The sequence below is a fragment of the Schistocerca nitens genome, chromosome 10 (genome assembly GCF_023898315.1).
Source record: "Schistocerca nitens isolate TAMUIC-IGC-003100 chromosome 10, iqSchNite1.1, whole genome shotgun sequence".
NCBI lineage: Eukaryota > Metazoa > Arthropoda > Insecta > Orthoptera > Acrididae > Schistocerca > Schistocerca nitens.
The window spans coordinates 101,181,877-101,195,466 of NC_064623.1; the positions used below are offsets into that span (position 1 = coordinate 101,181,877).

General features: G+C 35.4%; 1 protein-coding gene across 1 annotated transcript in view; it reads left to right on the forward strand.

The window, feature by feature from the left end:
- Nucleotides 1-6,782, forward strand: part of LOC126209912 (uncharacterized) — a 333,249-nt gene extending 326,467 nt beyond the window's left edge. Inside the window, exon 34 of the mRNA XM_049939032.1 lies at nt 4,951-6,782. The gene's annotated coding sequence lies outside the window, so the exon portion shown is untranslated. The remainder of the gene's footprint in view (nt 1-4,950) is intronic.
- The last annotated feature ends 6,808 nt before the right edge of the window (nt 6,783-13,590 follow it).

Genomic DNA, 13,590 nt, shown 5'->3' on the forward strand with positions numbered 1-13,590 from the left:
ATTGCAGCAACTTTATCAGTTACTCTTCTTTCTTGCCTTGTACTCTTGTTGTCGAAACTGATACATCGTAAAAGGAACAGAAATCTTCTCTAGCTCATCACAGCTCTTGTAATCTCCATACCAGTACCATCTGCTGTCCACAGTTCAATGACATATGTGTGGTTTGCTTTATCAGTCCCGATGAGATACAGCAATCCCAACAATACCATTATTTCACACTTTGTAGTTTCCTCAGCGTCCCTTTCTCTGGAACATTGTACACATTCTTTCTTAGATTGAATGTATGTGTTTCTGTATTTTACAATTACATCAATCATTTCCAGGCTAAGTATTGTCCATAAAGCCTCTGTTTCACTTGTGACTCTGGCAACACATGTAGACCCAGGAAATATTTCCACAATATTCTTTCTTTTTATTTTTGAAGTCACATTAGGACACATTTTTTTCCATTTACACGTTTTTGTCCTCCCCCTCCCCCAAATAAAAATACCACCAGTGGAGAGTGGCTCTTCAGTCATATGAATTGCGGTCACTTTGTGTGATAAATTCCTCCTCCTCTTCAGAGTCGTCGTCATTTTTGTTGTCTGGTACAGAGTTGAACTCTGGATCCTCATTGAGTAACCAATCAATCTCGTTGTCTGTCAGCTTTGATCTTGCCCTGCACAGTGATATACCCACTTGTGTTACTTTCTGATTCAATTAAAAAGGAACGAAATAAAAGTGGAGGAAAAATTACTTACGTGACTGGGCATGTGGTGTACTTCGTACACTAAGATGACACACTCGCAGTTTATTTTAAATTATTGTAGCTCACATGAACAAATGACAACACAACTTCTCACTGTGCTAGCTGAAACAATAATGTAGGAATAGGTAGGGGCTTGCTATTTTAAAACAACAATGGAACTGTGCACGACAATGTTATTTGCGGTTGGTGTACTTCATACAAAGGTGCACTCGCTCAAGGGTTAAACTGTTATTTCGCCACAAACAGCACGAAACACCACTGAAAACTATTAAATTTAATAACTGTATAACAGTGCACAAATAACTTTGTCAGTACTTAGCTTTATAACCACTACAGCTGCAACTGCATGCCGCAAAATGTAAGCACACTATTTCATCTTTATTTGATCTGGTGCAGATCCCAAACAGTTGAACAGTACTCAAGAATGAGTCATACAGGTTTTTGTATACAGTCTCCTTTTGAGATGAGCTACACTTTCCTAAAATTCACCCAATGAAATGAAGTCAACCATTTGTCTATCCTACAGCAAACCTTACATGCTTGCTTCATTTAATGTCACTTTTCAATGTTACACACAGATATTTAATCGATGTAACTATGCTGGGAAGTACACTGCTAGTTCTGTGGTCAAATATTACAGGATTGGTTTTCCTACTCACCTGGATTAATTTACATTTTCCCACATTTAAAGCACACTGCCAGTCATTACAGCAAATAGAAATTCTGTCACCATCACCCTATAGGCACCAAATGCTGGCTTATGTTGCACGCTTTCACTGCTTGCCAGTCTAAGAAGTCTCTGAGCACAGTATAGTTAAAGTAAATAAGTATTTATTTTGAAACATCAAGTCATAAAAATATTGTGTAAAATAGGTAACTACACTTCTTAGAGAGATCTTCAGAGACATTGGAATTCATGTGTTCTGAGAAGAACAGTTACATATAAATGCCACTTCCAAATGGGATTATCTATCAGTTTCAACCGAATTGCAGTCCATGCAAACATAATAGAAGCAACAAAAATGCAAGGAAAATTTCATACATAATCCAGTGCAAGGGTCTTTAATAAACTGCCTGAAAGTGTAAGACAAGAAATGGAGAAACTATTAGAAATTCAAAAGAAAAAGAAGTACATCTTATTAGTTGCTATTTATAAAAATTATCTGATTTTAAAGCTGCAGATATAAAAACTCCCTTTTAGTAGTACAAGTGCAACATTCAATGTAAACAGCAACTATTTTTTCCATTGTTGTCTGTCATTAGCAACAACAGGTAAACATTAAGCAAATATCAGAGCAACAGCATCTGGTTATTTTAATTAGGAAAGCAAAAATATTCATGTTTTCCACAGTAGCAGCTTCTCTTTTAACAGTATTATGTCTGCTTCTAGCCTATCCAAACAAATAGAATACAACAGTTTAATGACAGTGTATTGGAAATAGTTATTGCTACAGGTGTAGAAGTAACTTCAGGTGTGTCCCAGGGCAGTGTGCTAGGATCTTCAACATTCATGTGTTTAGTATCAGTTACAGCTTCATTGCCACTTGACTATCCTACTTGGCATAAGTAGCAAAAGGTCAAAATCAGTTAGAATGTAGTGATGGGGTGAGTGAGAGAACAAATGGCAGTTTCAAGTGGTTGGTAATGACTTGATTCACGTAGTGAATGAATGGCTAAAACCAGTGTCTGAAACACAGCAAAGTGGTTGTAAGCAGACAAGATTAGTTCCAGAGTGAATACCAAAAGGAGAAACAGTGCAACAAGCAATAGTCAGACACCATATCAAACAGCTTGATCCAGTGCTTTCAAGGTAAGAGCCATATGTGACACAATGCATGTATTTACGTGCAGAACTTTCCCAGAGAATGCACCCACTGTTCCATCTGCTTGCACTGTATGTGCAGTGTCAAAGACTCCATTGGCAGGGATCTGAACCACTGTCAGATACCAGAATGTTGTACATTAATATCCTGGCAGATAATATTAGCAGTAATCTCAAAAATTGTGAGGTTGCTTTAAATATCTAAAAACGCAGACGATAGTGGCCTATAACTTCAATATCAATGAGTCACAAACAGAATCAATCAACTCAGCCTGGATGTAACAGTTTGGGGGATATAAAATTTTAATGATTAAATAGGCTCAGTAGTTCATAAAAACAGGCAGCAGACTTCAGTTATTTGGTAGGACATTGGGAACATGATCCCAGTCCACAAGAGAGATTACTTACAAAACACTCGTGCAACACATTGTAAAATATTGATTGCGTGTTTGAATGGCAGTTTGTGTAGTCTCTTGTTTGACTTCATAAAAGTGCTGAAAAACTCAAATACATACCAAACTTACTTCAAAAGCCCAGTTTCAGTTCAGTTATCACTCCCTCAGTGACTGTCTGGACAAGACTGGACTAATTACAGCATACACAAGAGGCATTTAAGCAGTAAGTCTTCCCACACTACATATGCGAATGGAATCGGAAGAAACCCCAAATGCAATACAAAGGGATATATCAGCAATTAGATGTAAATGTAGTTGATACATAAGGTGTTGTGAAATTAAAAAACTTCCCAGCAAATTAAATGTTCAAGGAGGTTTTAGAATCACAAGGTGGTCATCGTAAACTTCATTCCATGATATTTCAACTGGACACCTGCCAGTCGTCTTTATGTGAGACATCAAAGACTGCCTTAGATAGCAAACTGATAGTATTGCTGCACCTGTGTCGGTAATGTGTTAATCAACCCCCGGCTCTCATGCAAACGGTTATTTAGCTTGGCATTGAATGTCCTACTGATGGATCTTGTGCCTAATTCTGTCCAATTGGCACCTTAGATCATCAAAATCCTAAGCTGGTTGGAGGACCCAGCCTATAATGCTCCAAAATTTCTCAGAAGACGAAGAGATCCAGCAACTTTGCTGGCCAAGGTAGGGTTTGGTAAGCTTGAGGAAACCAGCAGAGGCTCTTTCTGTGTGTGGGTCACCATTACCTTTCTGAAATGTAAGCTCAGGATGGCATCTCGCGTAAGGCACCAAAACAGGGCACAGAATATCATCGACATACCACTGTGTGGTAAGGGTGTTGTGGACAACAACCCAAGGGGGTCTTGGTATGAAAAGATATGACACCCCTGACCATCACTCCCGGTTGTTGGGCCTTGAGGCTGGCGGCAGTCAGGTTGGTATCCCACTGCTGTTTGGGGGTGTGTCAAGACGTTTCTTAGCTGGTCAGTGGGGCTCCATTTGAAGCAGAACTCATCACTGAATACAAGTCTACTCCAGACAATGAGATTCCAGGTTGAAGCCTTGTTTGGACAGTCTCCTGGCAGGAGTAGGATACTAACCTGACTGTCACTTCCCATATGGCCTGACAACCAAGAGTGATAGTCTGGGGGGCTATTTCTTTTTGTAGCAGAACCCATTTGGTTTTTGTCGGTGACAGCCTTACAGCATAGCAATACATTGACAATATTCTAGGCCTTGTTTTGTTGCCCTTCATGTCAAGTCATCTTGGGCTTACTCTTCAGCAAGATAATGTCTGCCGGCACATGGTGAGAGTTTCTACTGCTTGTCTTCACACTTGCCGAATTTCAGCTTGGCCTGCAAGATCGCTAAATCTCTGCTGAGTTGAGAACCATCTGGAGCATTAAGGGCACCAACCGTCTCAGGATATTAATTATCTAGTGCACAAATTGCACAGAATTTGGTATGATATCTCTCAAGAGGACATCAAATAACTGCATCAATAAATGCCAAGCCAAATAATTACTCCTATAAGGGACAAAGGTGGACACTCACTCTATTTGTGAAGTCCTTTCTATTGAATAAATCATTTAATTTTTCTGAAATCATTTCTCTGAATATGGACATCACATTTACTGATTTCTATCCCATTATGATAAGTGCCTTCATGGTTCATCATTTTTTATTCTTAGAGTGTATTTTTGCAATGCAGGGCTGTTTACAGTGAGGATTGTTTGATGGATAATAGCAAACACTTACTTGTAATTCTCAAATCTGGATAATAGAAGATTCATTCAACAATTGAATAATGAGCCAAGATAATCAACTGTTTATATTTTTCCTGACTGCTGTTCCATTTAACTCTTCTTTTTCTACTTTTGATACAAATACTGCTCTCAACAGTTAATGTGTTATCATGTCATAGTCTTTAAGCTTCTGAGAAGTTCACTTTATTATTGCAGGTGATCAAATGATGCAGTAAGGTAAGTGCTCACAGTTCACCTGTGGATTATACCGGACTGGTTGGTGCTTTGAGTCACACCACTCACTATACGGACAATACAAACAGTTATATACATGTAAGTTTATGTGTTGCTGATGAGAGGAAAACATTGTTGTATTTAATAACGTAGAGATAGACAACAGTATCATTAATGATGTAAATTAATGTCAGTGTTTATATGGATTAGATGTTTATTTTTGTTGACTTTGTCAGAGGATTATTTTTATTTCATGATATTTATTCAGTTATTCAACAGCACCTCACTGAAGCCACTGACTATAAATCTAGAAGAGCCAGAGTGGGGGATATGTTTGTATAACTTTAGACTCAGCTGATAATAAGTGTTTCCACATACGAGAGCTGCGTCACTTGTTAATCTGATGTTTAACAATTACTCGATGCATAATTTGTACAGGACAATATAAATAGCTGTATGTTTTTGATGTTAAATGGTACATGCATGTAATGTATTGAACATATTTAAATTTTAAAGTCCTTCAGACTGTAACATATTTAATGAACTTGTGATTTATTTCTGAATGATGGTTCCCATCATTTACCTGAGGCACAACAATGCAAGAGGCAAATATATTAGTAGCAATGTACAGTCACATGAACCAGACATCCTAGGATACACTGTTCTCACGTGACTGCAAACATTAATAGAATACTTTAAGATAAGTTGAAGTTTATTTCTTAGAGTTGCAAAGGGGCACAGAAGAGAAATCTCGTGCCAGTGTATGTAGTAATACTTATACATAATCATGTAATTATGCATGTACATGTATTGATTGTTATTGATGTCTTTTCTTTCTATGCTTTACCATGACTAAGTGCTCAAATAATCTGATCTCAATGTGAGATATAATAATGTACAATATTCCCTTTCAGTTTGTGTGTATGAGAGTTGTTTAATGTGGAAAAGTTGAAATTACTTGTTACTAAATATTGAATGGTTACCAGATTTCGAAGTTTAATGTTAGCCTATCCTTTTCTAACACACGCTTTACTAAATGTATAGTCGAAGGCACAGCTCTCTCCTCTAAAACATACAACATACAAAATACAAAACAAGGAAATTACACGTGTCTATCTCATAATGGTTATGTTGATTCAACTCGGGGTAAATTTTTTTCTTCACCATTACAGGTCTCAAATCAAGCTGCAACACTTCAGAATATTTTCCAAGGTTAAGGCAACTATCAACAAAAGTAAATTAAAAAGAAATGTGGTAATAAGTGCAACTTATGCCATAAAATTCAATCTAAACCTGTAATGTGTTCATTAATTGCATTAACTATAAATGTGTGGTTTCTGATGACTAATTTAAACATTGGATCATTTCACAGCAGTTTATTATTTTAAAAATTTACTTTAAGGTCAGTTCTTTAAGATCATATTTCAAGGATGTGCATAAAAAGATTCATATCCACTGCAACTATCCCTGGAAGCATCTGATTTCTGACAATAAATTATGAAATAATAATGCTGTAACATTTAAAAAGATATTTGTTGAAATTTAATGCATGGTTTTAAAATAACTTAATTTTTAGGACAACTTCAATTAGTTTAAAGAAAATATTTTTCTGTATACAGTGTATACACTTTCTAAATGTTATTAGAGTTCCTGTTGGAGTAGTGAAATGTTCTAAAAGCACAAATGAAAGCTTATGCAGAAGGACGTTAAATGTGAAATGAAAAGGTCAAAAGATTTTTCAGCCTTGCATGCCTTTTAGCTGTACATTTACTTAAGAGTGAGTTAAGAAATTTAATACATACTCTGCTACTGTTGCTGCTGCTGCTACTGCTGACTTTTTTCTCTGTACATGCTTCTTCCATAATTTCCATGACACTGAAAGGTAAAGAATGTCAACCATTATTCATGGTTAAAACTTGACATGTTTTAAAGTCCAGGTGTACACAGTTTGATTCCACAAAAGGTATTAGAGAAGGGGAAAAACAATAAAGGAAACATTTATGTGCAGATGCCACACTTTTTACTAGTCCACAACACTCATGCTTTGATAATGTTAAACCTGTTAATATCATTGAACAACTCTACTCTTCAAATACAGATATTTCAAATATTAAATTCTGTGACTTGCGAATTTTGAAAAGGAAGAGTGAGTATGCATGGCACACAGGAGTAACAGTCTACTTTGATTGTTTGGTATTCTAGATAAGTTGAGTTTACATTCGATATATGTTGAAATAGACTTTAAAAGCAGAGTGGATGGGTATATTACAGCTAATATAATTACTTATGTTGAAAATTTAACAAGTTATTAAATCATTCTTGTAATTAGCACATCCAAGTTTGGTTTAGTTCTGAATGAGAAGTTAGTCTAATTCTGTCTAAATTGCTTATCCGACATTCTGCTAACAATTTTTTTTAGTAACAAGATAAAAGATCTCATCATTTCATCCTTCAAATTTAATTCATCTTAGCTGTACATCTATATTATAATCATATCTGTCTCTCATATAAAATACACATGCAGAAACAAAAGACATTTAAAATTTAAGTAGTATTTCTGAAAGCCATAGTATACCCAAAGCAAAATAGCAACTGAAATCTCTGTCACTTTAAGATAGTTTGTTAAAGACCTTACAGACTTATGTGCCTCAGTGCAGATGCTATGCCCAGGATTAGATACACACTATATTCTTGGTTTACTGTATGCTGAGTAGATGACTATCAGTTGTCATAAGAAATATTTTCAGTTTGGTTCTCTGCTTGTATTCAGTGGTTTGATAACAGTTCAGAACCATGAGTACAACCAGATGGGTGGGTTGCGGGTCTCAAGCTCTGCTGACAGAGATAAATCTGAGTTAAATGTCACACAAACATTACTTTCCTAGTTGTTAAATGTGGGTCTGCCAGAGTAACTCCAAAATATTTCTTTCCTCAAGTAAAAGAAAAGCTAAAATACTTAATACAAATGAGATCAAAATTCACAAATCCATATAAAGCTGTTCTCACAGCTTCATGAAAATTCTTAATAATTCTAATCATTTTTACACAATTAGTTCATTATACATATTCCTGTGTCCATTTTTCAAAATGTTTGCTCAGCAGTCAAACACATTCACAGTGCTATCTGAGTTACTGGGGGAATACGGTAACATGAACAATCTTCCTAAAGACTTAAGTTTCAGTTTTCAAATACTGTATATGTTGTGGCAATGTAACCTTCTTTGACAAGTTTTTTACCTCTTTAGTTATGTGGCATTAATGAATAAGAGATTTTAGTTGGTGAAGAGTTCTCGGGCTTCCAGCCAGGTGGCGGTGTCTTCAAACTGTGACGTTTCGACAAGTGACATCTTGTGGTGAAGGTGATGAGTATGTCACTCATCAAAATATTGCAGTTTGAAGACACCACCACCACCTGGCTGGAAGCCCGAGAACTCTTCACCAGCTGTATACCCCGAGAAAGCATTCATTCACATTTAAGATTTTAGCTATTGCAAACATCGTAAGAATATATTCATTCAGTTCCACATTGTGCCTTGTGTATCTCTCACCAAAGAGTTGTTAGTACATTATCCTTCACTATTCTGCACTGCCGTCTCTCTCTCTCTCTCTCTCTCTCTCTCTCTCTCTCTCTCTCTCTTTGTGTGTCTGTCTGTCTGTCTGTCTCTCTGTCTCTGTCTTTGTCTTCCTTTTCCTTTCCAGAGAAGATGACTTAGCACTAGGGACTGAACAGTTAAATCGTGTAGTGCACATCTGCTGAATCAGTTTTAATCATTACACAATATGTAGTCAAAAACTGTCTCATTCCTTATTTACACAAAATTGCACTCAATATTTCCTATACATGTTATAAGAAAATAGTTTACATTACGTATGAGAGTGTCGGAAGCAAAGGGGTAGAAGTGAAATTTCGCAGAAAATAAGTTTGTCTAAAGCATAGTAAGGCATGTAGAATTGTGGCAAACAAATTAAAGTGAAAAACCAGTCTGTGCTCTATGGTAAATGAAAAACAAAATAATTACAGTATGTCATGAAACAGTTACGTTCATAAAGGGTTACTGATTTTTTGTGTAGTATGTTATCTAATTGACCCTTTTGTGGTTTATGAATAGAGGGAAGTAAAGCAGATGGTGAAAACCACATTCAATAGTGACCATTCTTATTATTTCTTATTCTTTCTTATTGTAAGCCACAAAAGGAATGGTGTTCATGTAGCATTACATAAATGCTTTGTTATAGCTCTAAATAGTAGTTTTTGATAACTGAATTGATAACAACCAATAACAAAACATTACAGGGAAAGCATAAATCACATTCTTCTTAATTCATAATTTTCTGAAAACAAAGGGATACAAGTGCATGCAGACTTCTATGAATTGTGATGAAAAACTGATCATGTACATTAACCTGTTATTCCAAGAAGCAAACAGAAAATGCTAAACACTGTTTTTCTCAAAACTACAAGAAGTGTACCAATACCCCTTTGCTTCGGACTCCCTTCTATGAAAAAGATGTGCCTCATGAACTGTCCTGAACATTAATAGATAAATGTATTTCAAGAATGACATGTCATTTTAGGCAAGTTAGACATTTTTTGATATTTCAAATTCCACTTGACAATGGCTATAGAACTCAAATCATGATTTTGTGAAATAAATTAATAACAATCTACAGTCAAATGGCAACAATTCCTTTCAATAAGTTCAAGATGATAGTGCACCTCCATAAAGGAAAAAATCATTTAAGTTCTCAGGGCAGTTTTGTCATATTAACAATTGCATGAGGTTTGCAAGTTAAAAAAAAAGCTTTGTTTTCCTATTTTTTTCTTTTTTCTGGAGTATCTATGGTTTCTTTTTATTATTTAATAATTTCTGCCCCTCAGAGAAGAATTTTGCTCTGAATATGACACAAAATTAGTTTTCTTTCTTTGCTCAAACAGTTTTATAACAATGATTGTGTGGCTGTTTCGGCAGAGTACTACAGGAACGCAATACTGTTTTTCATAGTGGCTAATAAGGAGAGTATTTGTGGTGACATTTACATTTCAGATTCTCTCTGTAAGCAGAGTATTTCTAAAACAAAGTTAATTGCCTATGTAATTCATATAACATTAATTAAGCAATGACTAGTTTCAAAATTTCCATTTTGGAGTCTTCAGAATTAGCAATTCATAGAACATACTGCAGTATATCATATGTACTGGTACCTTAACAGTTCTTCGATGTTTAAGGATGGAAATTACAATCCTACATCCAGTTGAATGTTTACACATTGGCTGTGATAGAAACTGAGTGGTGTGAATAGTATTAATATTTTTGAGACATTAAGCAAAGTCACCTGTGTTGCTAATCTGTGTCAGCGTGGTATGTGCAACTTGATACTAAGTATGAATTCTTGCCTCAGTTTACATAACAGCCTGTAGGTGACAGTTTATATCATGTCAAGGTACAATGAAAAAACCTCAAGTAAAATGGCACGCACATATTTTGTACGTTCAAGGAGACTGAACATTTAAACAAAAGAACTCCATTCTATCTCCTAATAACCCATGAGAATAGTACTGATTTCTTTATTCTAAAACAGTTTGCAGTTTTATAGAGTAACACAAAAACCATGCCTATATCACCCACACAAGTCCTAAAAGATCACAAAAAATTCATATTCCTTTTTGGAGAAATTTTCTCATAAGCAGACTCAAACTGTGCTTCAGAGCACCACCAGATGTAGACTGTGTTTTAATTCCTCTTCCTTCCCTGGTAGTTAGTGGTTACTTTGGTTCCAACCAATGATACTTCACATAGTTCATCATCTGTTGGGAGAGCTTGCAGGCTATTATTAAATCTTATACTGATATTTTGGCTGTCAACCTAACAAAGCAATTGAAGAATCAATGAATCCACAGTGATTACAAAGTATTTGGTTGTTAATTAAAAATGGCATATGTTGGAATGCCATGCTGTGTAGATATAAAACAAGATTTCCTTTGAGATCACATATGCAAAATAGACTTTTCCATAATTTTTCGGACAGGAAACCCTAGTCTCAGTTGAGCAAGTTGTCTGCTAATTGTATTTATACAGCTTTCTTGACCACTGAAACAAAGTAGGATGAAGTTGTGACCAGTATCCTAACTTTTCTGGACAGTGGAAATACGATGCTAAACCACTGCAGAGTGAGTGTTTCACTGCTGTCCAATGCAACATTCTTTTACAGTGCTTGACATTTGTCCTATATACTTTTTACGCCACTCACAAGGAATTTTGTGTATAGTCATCCTTCATAACATCAGATCATCCTTCACAGACCCTAGAAAAACTGCTGTCTTCGTAGATGGATGGAAAGATCACATCTACTTCATGCTTCTTCATTATTCTTCCAATTTTTGATGAAATATTTCCAACGTACAGTAAAAATGCTGTAGACTTAACATTTCTTTCTTCTTGCTCAACCAATACACATTTACTCTGCAATGTAAAGTACTTAAAAGTCCTGCAAGTGATTCACCTAAAATGGTTGAGAGGGTGGAAGCCACAATATAGGTACAAGAATTAATAATATCCCAGCTGCACTCTAAAAACTGATGGAATATTCAGTTCATGAGGAAAACTTAGTCACAATACTTAACGTGTTTCCTGGTGTGGACATTACAGTTTGCTGTATGTTGGATTTATTTATATAGTTTGGTCCAAAGAATATTATGTTGAATGGTGTACCAAAGACATGGGAAAAGTCATGTACATAGAAATATAAAACAGTAACACATAAACATGGTAAGGTACAATAATTAAAGTATATATCACAGCTCAAAAAATGATGTAACTTATGTGTCAGGTTTATACGCTACAGTTTAGTAACATCGTGACATTCAAAGTAATAGGAATTATAATACTAACATAAGTGTAATAAATTTCCATACATCTTAGAAACTGGAGGTAACCATTGATTTTTCAGCCTCATTTTCATCATTTATGTGGTTAATCCAGTGGTGGGCAACTTGTTTTTTAAAGCTATTATTATTATTATTATTATTATTATTATTATTAGTAGTAGTAGTAGTAGTAGTAGTAGTAGTAGTAGTATTTGTTCCTGATTTCAAGCTTTGCACTCTGTTTCACAAGTCTGTAAGTGCAAATGAACTCAGTTTTTTGAATGTAGTCCCTGTTCAAAATGTTTCACAGACGACTGTTAGTGTAACTGTTCATGATATTTCTGTGAAATGTATATCCACTATCCGCAACTGACATTGGAAAAACGAAATAGTCACTGCTTGTGAATCAATATTTTGCAGTGGAGATTATCCCACACATGGACACACAAATCCTAACTAATTTTTAATCTATTTTTCATGTTGAAGTGGGTCATAACTGCATTACCACTAATACAAGTATTTCACTGAACACACCCATAACATCCTATAACAACGGAGTTAGGTAGTGTAGGCACCAGATCATACAGTGTTGTTATACTTCGCTGAAATAATGTGTACACAATTGATGGATCATGTACCACAATAATAATGATTACATACACATACCTCAGAAGGAAACTGTGAAAAAGCTGTAACTGCACTAAAGTATTTTTCATGTTTGTTATGCATCCAATGTGCAATGCAGGAGAATCAGTGCCCTTGTAGATCACTGACCACGCAATATTAAAAAAAAAATTCTTACTCAGATACAGGATCACATTTTTGAGATTTGATTATAGGTCAAACCAGTAATGTCAAGGAGTTAAAAATATGAAGGTCAGCTAGAAAATAAAGACTATTTAGTTCTACAAAATTAAAAATACAATATTTATTGATAAGAAAAAACAGTTTTGTAACATACATAAAGCTTCCTTCACCACTCAACATAACTTCCTGCCTTTAAACATTTGTTGTATCTGGTTATGAGCTTCAGAATTCCCATGTTATATACTCTACAGTTGCCAGTTCATTAAACTAGTCAGTAACTGCATTCTCCAACTCTTCACCACTTACAAAATATTAACTGCCCACAAATCTTTCAGCTTACGGATAAATGGAAAATACTAGGAGCCATACTGTAGGGTGTAGGAGCCATACTATAGGGTGGATAATCAAAAATTTCCCATCTCATTTGATCCAGCATTTTCTTAGGTGCAGCAACAGTGTGGTGGCAAGCATTGTCATGAAGAAGCACAATTCCTCCAGAAGACATTTCTCACCTCCTATGTTGAATGGCTCACCATAGTTTTCTTAGCATCACATTAACGATTTGTGTTGACCACCTGGCTTAATGAACTGGTGGCAGTGGAGTATAATATGGTAATGTTGAAGTTCGTGACCAGATACGACAAATTTAGGAGGAGATTGTGTAGAAAAATGAAGGTTGCTTCTTATATGTAACAGTACTTTTTTCCAATAAATAATCTGTTTTGTATAACTAAATGGTCATTTTCATTCTGTATGACCCTCATACAAATATTGAAAGAAATGTGTTGTACTTAGAATCATTCCACAGCAATGTTCCTTTGATATCAAGAAAGATTGTTTACAATACGAGTTGTTTTGTGATGAAAAACATGTCAAAAGGAAGTGACAGCAAACTTTAAGTGACCCCACATAGCACAGTCACATAAGATTTGAGCAACATTAATGTTCCC